Source organism: Schistocerca gregaria, chromosome 4, assembly GCF_023897955.1.
Source record: "Schistocerca gregaria isolate iqSchGreg1 chromosome 4, iqSchGreg1.2, whole genome shotgun sequence".
NCBI classification, from domain to species: domain Eukaryota; kingdom Metazoa; phylum Arthropoda; class Insecta; order Orthoptera; family Acrididae; genus Schistocerca; species Schistocerca gregaria.
The window spans coordinates 223,053,143-223,063,996 of NC_064923.1; the positions used below are offsets into that span (position 1 = coordinate 223,053,143).

The following is a 10,854-nucleotide window of genomic DNA, read 5'->3' on the forward strand; positions in this document are numbered from 1 at the left end:
GCAGCAGTAACTGATCTAATAATTGCACCAGAGACTGGTTGTCTTATATAGGCTTTGCCGATCGCAGTGCCGTATTCTGCCTGTTTAAGTATCTCTGTGTCTGAATACGCATACCTATATCAGTTTCTTTGGCGCTTCAGTGTACTTCGTATCAAACTGGTTGGAGAGTAGACCCTACAAGTTAGGTGTTATAACGATGTGCATGGTAAAACTGTGAACATCTTTTTCATTCAAAATGTCCCCGAAAACTCTTCAAATGTCTCGTCAAACACATGAAATCCACACCATTCATGCCAAAGATATTTTGAAGTAATTGTTTATAATTACTATGTGGATTATATTAGTAGTTGATAGTTCAACTTATAAAGTGTACATCATCGTCTGAATTTCTCCTGACTGAACCAGCTAACTCAAGCGATGACTGACGAATCAGTAACTCAGGCAGGAAACGCCCTTCAGAATAGTACACAAAATTATGATTGTAATGTCGATTCAAACGTCAAAGATATTGTGTAGCTGTACAAATTTATGGTAACTTACAGTAGTTCTGCACTCATACTGAATACTCTACTGCAGAAACGCTCTTCTAAATTCACATTCTAGGAAGCACTCAAGCAGTCTAATGTATTTTGCATGAACAATTTCATATAATAGATAACTTTGATTTGTAATTATTTATTGTAAACAATAAGCAATTTGTACAAATACATCGTATTGCCTATCCAACAAGAATGTGGCCTTCAGAAACGTAGTTCTGGTCACCAGAGTGATGAAACGCAGGTGAATGACACTGCTGCAGCAGCCATTAGTTAGTCTCCCGACGATGATGGTGTGGCGGTCCGAGGTGTGGTGGTCCATGGTGTTGTAGTGTACGGTGGTGAGGTGGCCAATGGTAATGCCACAGCTACAGCCTTCGCTGGTGATAAGCATATGGCTACCACCAGCAACAACGCAGAGGCGACAAAAACCTGAAAGAAATCGTGACACTGTAGTCTGAAGACATTTTGGAACTAGAGTACCTGATGTGTCTGGAAGGAGAGAGATTACAGTTATTTAATGTCGTTTATAAATATGGGAAGGCCTCAACTTCGAGTAAAATGGAAAAAGAAAGAAGAAAAGCACTTACATCTCTTCAAATTTTAAAAAAGAACTTTCTAGTATTACACTCATCAGTATACTTATTATAATTTCCAAACTTTACTTGATCTTCAAATAGCTTAGTGCGGTTGGTGAAAGACACAGACTGGGGAATCTCTGCGTTATACGACATATTTTATTACATCTTTTAATTTTTGCCTGTATTTCGGCCAGTAAACAATTGGAAAACACAGAGTTCCAGGAGTGGTGTACCACGCAAATTTACAGTGGATTGTTGGTAATTTCAGTTAAATACGGACTGCGTACTGTAACATTATCGTGAACACCATCCTGTATTTACACGCTCTTTCAAATTCCCAGTTGCCTACCAAGCGAGGTGGCGCAGTGGTTAGCACACTGGACTCGCATTCGGGAGGACGACGGTTCAATCCCGTCTCCGGCCATCCTGATTTAGGTTTTCCGTGATTTCCCTAAATCGTTTCAGGCAAATGTCGGGATGGTTCCTTTGAAAAGGGCACGGCCGATTTCCTTCCCAATCCTTCCCTAATCCGAGCTTGCGCTCCTTCTCTAATGACCTCGTTGTCGACGGGACGTTAAACACTAACCACCACCACCACCACCATCCTAGTTGCCGAACATAAAATTTATAAATATGTTGACTAGCTGTGGGGCAACGCCCTTGCCGCAGTGGATACATCGGTTCCCGTGCGATCATCGAAGTTAAGCGCTGTCGGGAGTGGTCGGCACTTGGATGGGTGACCATCCAGGCCTCCATGCGCTGTTCCCATTCTTCGGGGTGCACTCAGCCTCGTGATGCCAATTGAGGAGCTACTCGACCGAGTAGTGGCGCCTTCAGTCAAGAATACCATCATAACGACAGGGAGAGCGGTGTGCTAACCCCACGCCTCTCCAATCAGCATCCTCCACTGAGGATGGTCCCGGTAGGCCACTCGTGGCCTGAAGACGGAGTGAGTGACTACATGTGCAAAAAGTACCCGCTAGTGGTCTCGCGGTAGCATTCTCGCTTTCCGACCAAGGGGTCCCGGGTTCTATTCCGGGTGGGGTCAGGAATTTTCACCTGCCTCGAGATGACTGTGTGTTGGTGTGTCGTCTTCATCATCATTCATCCCCATTACGGTCAGAGGAAGGCAACGGGAAACCATCTCCATTAGCACCTCACCTAGTACGCTGGCGTGTGCCTCCCGCATCGTTCCCCTACGGTCAAGAAGCATACCAGTCGTTTCGTTTGAATCCGTAAGCTTACAGGAAGTCCACCATGAGATTCGTTATACTCTTCAGATATATACGGAAATACTTTTCTTATAGCACTCTATGGACTTTTGTGGGACAAATGCAGTTGGATATGTTAGTCTGGAAGGTGGACTGGGCACAGGTCGTCCTGATTCAACCACACGGAAAAAATGCTGGAACACTGAATTAATGAAATCTCTGGCTATAATGCAAAAGAAAAAAAAAACAGCTTGGCATTAAAATGTTTTTAAACTGTTACTTCTGGCACCATGGAACGCTTCTCTTAGCAGTTTCTCCTGGTAAAATATCTGGCAGAAAGTTGTAAAATCAAAAACATTCTATTTCTACCACTCACTTGATAAGAACCTCGTTCATTGTGTTACAGTTTCGAATTATCTCTGGGGTCAGATGTTCACGGCAGATTTATTCACACGTCATCGAATTTCCTGTCGTATGGAATGCAAGAATGTTAAGTTTTCTGATTTCAGAATATCAGCTGTTAATTAAAGACTCAATGATGTTCTTTAAATATCTAGTCATAAAACTTCACGGCATTACAAGATGAAACGACTTTATGAATTTGATAGCAGCAAGACAAATGCCATAGTGTCATTCACAGCGAGAGGACTGGGGAAGTGTAGTTTCTTAGAAGAAAATGTACTTTCAGTGCACTCACGTAGCAAACCTTTCAATATCGTTTGCACATCAAAAATTATTGCCCACATTAAACACGAGAATGAAATATATCCAGTGTTGGCCTTAGCGAACCTGTCTAGGTGAAATCACACGGTTATTATTGTAAAAGATAAAAGTAGGTAATGTTCCGTGTTCTGGTCCTAGACGGATCAATCGGTCACTACTGATCGCCGTGTCATCCTCTGGCAACGGCGTTATTGGATGCTGTATGGAGGGTGGATGAGTTTGGAGACAGAACACAGCTCTCCCGATCGTTGTCGTTTCTTGATCCTCCAGCCTGTACTAATCAGTAGACTAGCTACACAGCTGTCCTCACGAAGCTGAGTGCAACCCCCTCCCAAGCCTCCTACCAAGGAAAAATCTTCCAGTATAGCAGTCACTCACGGTGACAACGGATGCGGATGGTTAAGAGAGTACACTGGTGTTCTGCAGGAGTTGAGTCAAATATCCGGCCACTGATTATCTGTAACTCGTGGTCTTGTACCTAACGCTGCTGATTCTGGATCAAAGGGTCACCTGTTCGATTCCCGGCCGAGTCGTGGATTTTCTCCACCCTGGGATTGGGTGTATGTGTTTACCTCATTCTCCTTTTACTTATTCGGGAATGTGGTGAGACTGGAAAGCAAAGAGACTGGTAATTTGTATGAGAGCTGATAACAGCACAATTGATGGCCCGACGGACCAAATATCATCATTATCGTCCACTGGTCACAGTTATTTCAAGAGAATATTGAGTCTTCTCTCGTAAAACCACAAACGACTTTTTTCGGCATTCTCGCCCACACTGAGTTCCAGCTCCCTCTCTAATAAAATCTGAGTTTAATTCTGGTTGATCGTCCGGCACGTGGAGCTTAAAATGACGTTTATCAAATTATTACAATATATTTTATACAAGAAACTAACTAAATACGGCAATGACAATTCCAGCGACGATTAAAGTACTTGCATTCAGTATCTCTTACGAAGATGAGAAGAGATGTAAATGAAAATTACTGTAAGACACGAGGACAAGTAGAGCACTTGTTCGTAAGAGTGTCGCAACTGTAATTTTCATTCACCACACATCTTAAAACAATAGTTAAATGAATGCCTTTAAAGTATAGGGAATATATGTTTATCCTTCATCTTTCAGCACAGATATAATCGCCAGCGATAGCTAATTTACATTACTGTTCTCTGACACGTATCTCTATTAGTTTTGAGCAACAGGAGGTGTGACAAAAACTTCGTTTGTCCTCTGCGCCGGTTGTTCCACAGTCCATGTTTCACTACCATACAACGCTGTGCTCCAAACGTACATTCTCAGAACATTTTTCCCGAAATTTTATCCTATGTTTGGTACTAGTAGGGTTCTCCTGGCCAACGATATAAATAACCTCCATATCAATGGTTATCGGAAGAAGAAAACTCTTCGAACTACGGAGCAGACACTTACAAGATTTCTTTTGTAAACATGAGGAAGGAATCAAGTCTGGTAAATGTGTCATATTTTTGAGGAACCATAAATACGCTACTGGCTATTAAAATTGCTACACAAAGAAGAAATGCAGATGATAAACGGGTATTCATTGGACAAATATATTATACTACAACTGACATGTGGTTACATTTTCACGTAATTTGCATAGATCCTGAGAAATCAGTGCCCAGAACAACCACCTCTGCCGTAACAACGGCCTTGATACGCCTGGACATTTAGTCAAACAGGTCTTGGATGGCGTGTACAGGTACAGCTGCTCATACAGCTTCAACACAATGCTACAGTTCATCAAGAGTAGTGACCGGCTTATTGTGACGAGCCAGTTGCTCGGCTACCACTGACCAGACGTTTTCAGTTGATGTGAAATCTGGAGAATGTGCTGGCCAGGGCGACAGTCGAACATTTTCTGTATCCGGAAAGGCCCGTACAGGACCTGCAACATGCGGTCGTGCACTATCCTGCTGAAATGTAGGGTTTCGCAGGGATCGAATGATGGGTAGCGCCACGGGTCGTAACATATCTGAAATGTAACGTCCACTGTTCAAAGTGCCGTCAGTACGAACAAGAGGTGACCGAAACGTGTAACCAATGGCACCCCATACCATCACGCCGGATGATACGCCAGTATGGCGATGACGAATACACGCTTCCAATATGCGTTCACCGCGATGTCGCCAAACACGGATGCGACCATCATGATACTGTAAACAGAACCAGGATTCATCCGAAAAAATGACTTTTGCCATTCGTGCACTCAGGTTCGTCGTTGTGTACACTATCGCAAAGACTCCTGTCTGTGATGCAGCGTCATGGGTAACCACAGCAATGGTCTACGAGCTAATAGTCCATGCTGCTGCTAACGTCATCAAACTTTTCGTGCAGATGATTGTTGTCTTGCAAACGTCCCCATCTGTTGACTCAGGAATCGAGACGTGGCTGGACCATCCGTTACAGCCATGCGGATAAGATGCCTGTCTTCTCGACGGTTAGTGATATAAGGCCGGTGGGATCCCGCACGGCGTTACGTATTACTGTCCTGAACCCACCGATTCCATATTCTGCTAACTCCCCCCCCCCCCCCCCCCCCCCAGGAACCATGGACCTTGATGTTGGTGGGGAGGCTTGCGTGCCTCAGCGATACAGATAGCCGTACCGTAGGTGCAACCACAACGGAGGTGTATCTGTTGAGAGGCCAGACAAACGTGTGGTTCCTGAAGAGGGGCAGCAGCCTTTTCAGTAGTTGCAAGGCTAATAGTCTGGATGACTGACTGACCTGGCCTTGTAACAATAACCAAAACGGCCTTGCTGTGCTGGTACTGCGAACGGCTGAAAGCAAGGGGAAACTACGGCCGTAATTTTTCCCGAGGGCATGCAGCTTTACTGTATGATTAAATGATGATGGCGTCCTCTTGGGTAAAATATTCCGGAGGTAAAATAGTCCCCCATTCGGATCTCCGAGCGGGGACTACTCAAGAGGATGTTATCAGCAGAAAGAAAACTGGCGTTCTAGGGATCGGAGCGTGGAATGTCAGATCCCTTAATCGGGCAGGTAGGTTAGAAAATTAAAAAAGGGAAATGGATAGGTTAAAGTTAGATATAGTGGGAATTAGTGAAGTTCGGTGGCAGGAGGAACAAGACTTCTGGTCAGGTGACTACAGCGTTATAAACACAAAATCAAATAGTGGTAATGCAGGAGTAGGTTTAATAATGAATAGCAACATAGGAATGCGGGTAAACTACTACAAACAGCATAGTGAACGCATTATTGTGGCCAAGATAGATACGAAGCCCACACCAACTACAGTAGTACAAGTTTATATGCCAACTAGCTCTACAGATGACAAAGAAATTGAAGAAATGTATGATGAAATAAAAGAAATTATTCAGATAGTGAATGGTGATGAAAATTTAATAGTCATGGGTGACTGGAATTCGGCAGTAGGAAAAGGGAGAGAAGGAAACGTAGTAGGTGAATATGGATTGGGGCTAAGAAATGAGAGAGGAACCCGCCTGGTAGAATTTTCCACAGAGCACAACTTCATCATAGCTAATACTTGGTTTAAGAATCATCAAAGAAGGTTGTATACATGGAAGAGCCCTGGAGATACTAAAAGGTATCAGACAGATAATATAATGGTAAGACAGAGATGTAGGATCCAGGTTTTAAATTGTAAGACATTCCCAGGGGCAGATGTGGACTCTGATCACAATCTATTGCTTATGACCTGTAGATTAAAACTGAAGAAACTGCAAACAGGTGGAAATTTAAGGAGATGGCACCTGGATAAAATGAAAGAACCAGATGTTGCACAGAGTTTCAGGGAGAGCATAAGGGAAAAATTGACAGGAATGGGGGAGAGAAATACAGCAGAAGAAGATTGCTAGCTTTGAAGGATGAAGTAGTGAAGGCAGCAGAGGATAAAGTAGGTAAAAAGACGAGGACTAGTAGAAATCCTTGGGTAACAGAAGAAATATTGAATTTAATTGATGAAAGGAGAAAATATAAAAATGCAGTAAATGAAGCAGGCAAATAGGAATACAAACGTCTCAAAAATGAGATCGACAGGAAGTGCAAAATGGCTAAGCAGGGATGGCTAGAGGAGAAATGTAAGGATGTAGAGGCTTATCTCAGTAGGGGTATGATAGATACTGCCTACAGGAAAATTAAAGAGACCTTTGGAGAAAAGAGAACCAATTGTATGAACATCAAGAGCTCAGATGGAAACCCAGTTTTAAGCAAAGAAGGGAAAGCAGAAAGGTGGAAGGAGTATATAGAGGGTCTATACAAGGGTGATGTACTTGAGGACAATATTATGGAAATGGAAGAGGAAGTGGATGAAGATGAAATGGGAGGTACGATACTGCGTGAAGAGTTTGACAGAGCACTGAAAGACCTGAGTCGAAACAAGGCCCCCGGAGTAGACAACATTCCTTTGGAACTACTGACGGCCGTGGGAGAGCCGGTCCTGACAAAACTCTACCATCTGGTGAACAAGATGTATGAAACAGGCGAAATACCTGCAGACTTCAAGAAGAATATAATAATTCCAATCCCAAAGAAAGCAGGTGTTGACAGATGTGAAAGTTACCGAACAATCAGTTTAATAAGCCACAGCTGCAAAATACTAACACGAATTCTTTACAGATGAATGGATAAACTAGTAGAAGCCGACCTCGGGGAAGATCTGTTTGGATTCCGTGGAAACACTGTAATACGTGAGTCAATACTGACCTTACGACTTATCTTAGAAGGAAGATTAAGGAAAGGCAAATCTACGTTTCTAGCATTTGTAGACTTAGAGAAAGCTTTTGACAATGTTGACTGGAATACTCTCTTTCAAATTCTAAAGGTGACAGGGATAAAATACAGGGAGCGAAAGGCTATTTACAGTTTGTACAGAAACCAGATGGCAGTTATAAGACACGAGGGACATGAAAGGGAAGCAGTTGTTGGGAAGGGAGTAAGACAGGGTTGTAGCCTCTCCCCGATGTTATTCAATCTGTATATTGAGCAAGCAGTAAAGGAAACAAAAGAAAAATTCGGGGTAGGTATTAAAATCCATGGAGAAGAAATAAAAACTTTGAGGTTCGCCGATGACATCGTAATTCTGTCAGAGACAGCAAAGGACTTGGAAGAGCAGTTGAACGGAATGGATAGTGTCGTGAAAGGAGGATATAAGATAAACATCAACAAAAGCAAAACGAGCATAATGGAATGTAGTGAATTACGTCAGGTGGTGCTGAGGGAATTAGATTAGGAAATGAGACACTTAAAGCAGTAAAGGTGTTTTGCTATTTGGGGAGCAAAATAACTGATGACCGTCGAAGTAGAGAGGATATAAAATGTAGACTGGCAATGGCAAGGAAAGCGATTCTGAAGAAGAGAAATTTGTTAACATCGAGTATAGATTTAAGTGTCAGGAAGTCATTTCTGAAAGTATTTGTATGGAGTGTAGCCATGTATGGAAGTGAAACATGGACGATAAATAGTTTGGACAAGAAGAGTATATAAGCTTTCGAAATGTGGTGCTACAGAAGAATGCTGAAGATTAGATGGGTAGATCACATAACTAATGAGGAAGTATTGAATAGGATTGGGGAGAAGAGAAGTTTGTGGCACAACTTGACCAGAAGAAGGGATCGGTTGTTAGGACATGTTCTGAGGCATCAAGGGATCACGAATTTAGTATTGGAGGGCAGTGTGGAGGGTAAAAATCGTAGAGGGAGATCAAGAGATGTATACACTAAGCAGATTCAGAAGGATGTAGGTTGCAGTAGGTACTGGGAGATGAAGAAGTTTGCACAGGATAGGGTAGCATGGAGAACTGCATCAAACCAGTCTCAGGACTGAAACCACAACAACAACAACATTCTGCTAACAGCCATTGGATCTCGACCAACGCGAGCAGCAGTGTCGCGATACGATAAACCGCAATCGCGATAGGCTACAATCCGACCTTTAACAAAGTCGGAAACGTGATGGTATGCATTTGTCCTCCTTACACGAGGCATCACAACAACGTTTCACCAGGCAACGCCGGTCAACTGCTGGTTGTGTATGAGAAATCGGTTGGAAACTTTCTTCATGTGAGCACGTTATAGGTGTCTCCACCGGTGCCAAACTTGCGTGAATGCTCTGAAAAGCTAATCATTTGCATATCACAGGAAGTCGGGTAAATTTCGCGTCTGCAGACGTCATCTTCCTGGTGTAGCAATTTTAATGGCCATTAGTGTAGATAATTCCTACTTTACAGACAGTACAGAAAAGAAATGAATTGAGTGGTTGGATTTACGCAGATACAGAGGTGCATAAAGTTTACGTATCTAGCAATACAGATTTCTAAAGTAGAACAGAAGATAGTTGACATTCAACTTACGTGTTTGTTGTTCTATCGGAGGAAGCAAGAAACGTGACTTCGTATATGAAGCCTAAGAATCACCACTGACAAAATGTATGTGTGGTTACTGAATGTGACAAGTCACATTGGTGGAAAACTTCAAAGTCTGTGGTGCTACTAATGGAATAAAATTTATGACGCCGAATATTTTCTTGAAACACCGTTACCTTAACTTCTATCTAATTTTACTGTTTATAGATTAGCGAATTATTTTACTGAAAGGTTGCCGATTTTCGTGACGGTGTGCGGACTTACAAATCCTGACGGAAATTCATAAATACTGGAAACCGCTTACAGCCTGTTGGCTAGACGAAAACTCACCAGAAACTTGTTCATCTTTCAGCAGCTTGTCGCAAGCAGAACGGTCGGCCAAACTGTGCGCCTCGCCTGGAACGCGTGAGTCGTTTATAGCGCGACAAGTTTCGAACTTGAAGGTCAGCAAGCAATTAGCTTTGCAGAATTATTCCGAGAGTCACGAAGTACGCAGTTGGTGAAGCACGTCCTCGCACACACTCAACGGTTCCGTCATGCGCTCGTTCTCAGCGCCCAGCCATTAACTTGGACAAACATCGGGAATTGTCCGCCGCCGGTAGCTGAGTGCTCAGCGCAACAGAATGTCAATGTAAGGACCCGGGTACGACTCCCGGCTGGGTCGGAGGTTTTCTCCGTTCAGGGTCTGGGTGTTGTGTTGTCCTAATCATCATCATTTCATCCCCATCGACGCACAAGTCGATGAACTGGCGTCAGTATCCGGTGAACGCTCTACCCGACAGGAGGCCCTAGTCACACGATATCGGGAATTTACCGACGAGAATGTATTGCCCACTGCCGTGTGCTGGTTTCTGATATTAGCGGGGAGCTACCATACCATTCGGTTCAAATGGTTCAAATGGCTCTGAGCACTATGGGACTTAACTCCTGACGTCATCAGTCCCCTAGAATTTAGAACTAATCAAACCTAACTAACCTAAGAACATCACACACATCCATGTCCGAGGCAGGATTCGAACCTGCGACCGTAGCGGTCGAGCAGTTCCAGACTGTGGCGCCTAGAACCGCTCGGCCACACAGGCCGCCTCATGACACTCGGCCCGATCTTGTTATCTCCAACTCAGGGTGAAGTAAGGAAGAACAATTGTCTGGACGGGACTTACCATACAGAAGTGGCAGTTGTTTGATCTACGCATTGATCTTAAGAACTTTATTAGTAGTATAAGACTCTGTCGTAGTATATGATTTCACCTGTCGTGTAACATTCGCATGCCACTGTTTCTGATAGCAGTCTACATCTACATCTACATCTACATCTACATCTACATGACTACTCTGCAATTCACATTTAAGTGCTTGGCAGAGGGTTCATCGAACCACAATCATACTATCTCTCTACTATTCCACTCCCGAACAGCGAGCGGGAAAAACGAACACCTA

At 43.4% G+C, this 10,854-nt stretch overlaps 1 long non-coding RNA gene across 1 annotated transcript; it reads right to left on the reverse strand.

Annotated features, from left to right (window-relative positions):
• Nucleotides 1–655: 655 nt before the first annotated feature.
• LOC126267556 (uncharacterized) lies at nt 656–9,855 on the reverse strand. Its single transcript, XR_007549022.1, has 2 exons — nt 9,745–9,855; nt 656–968 (listed from the first exon to the last, which is right to left on the reverse strand). It is a non-coding gene; the product is annotated as an uncharacterized LOC126267556 (long non-coding RNA).
• Between the last annotated feature and the right edge of the window lie 999 nt (nt 9,856–10,854).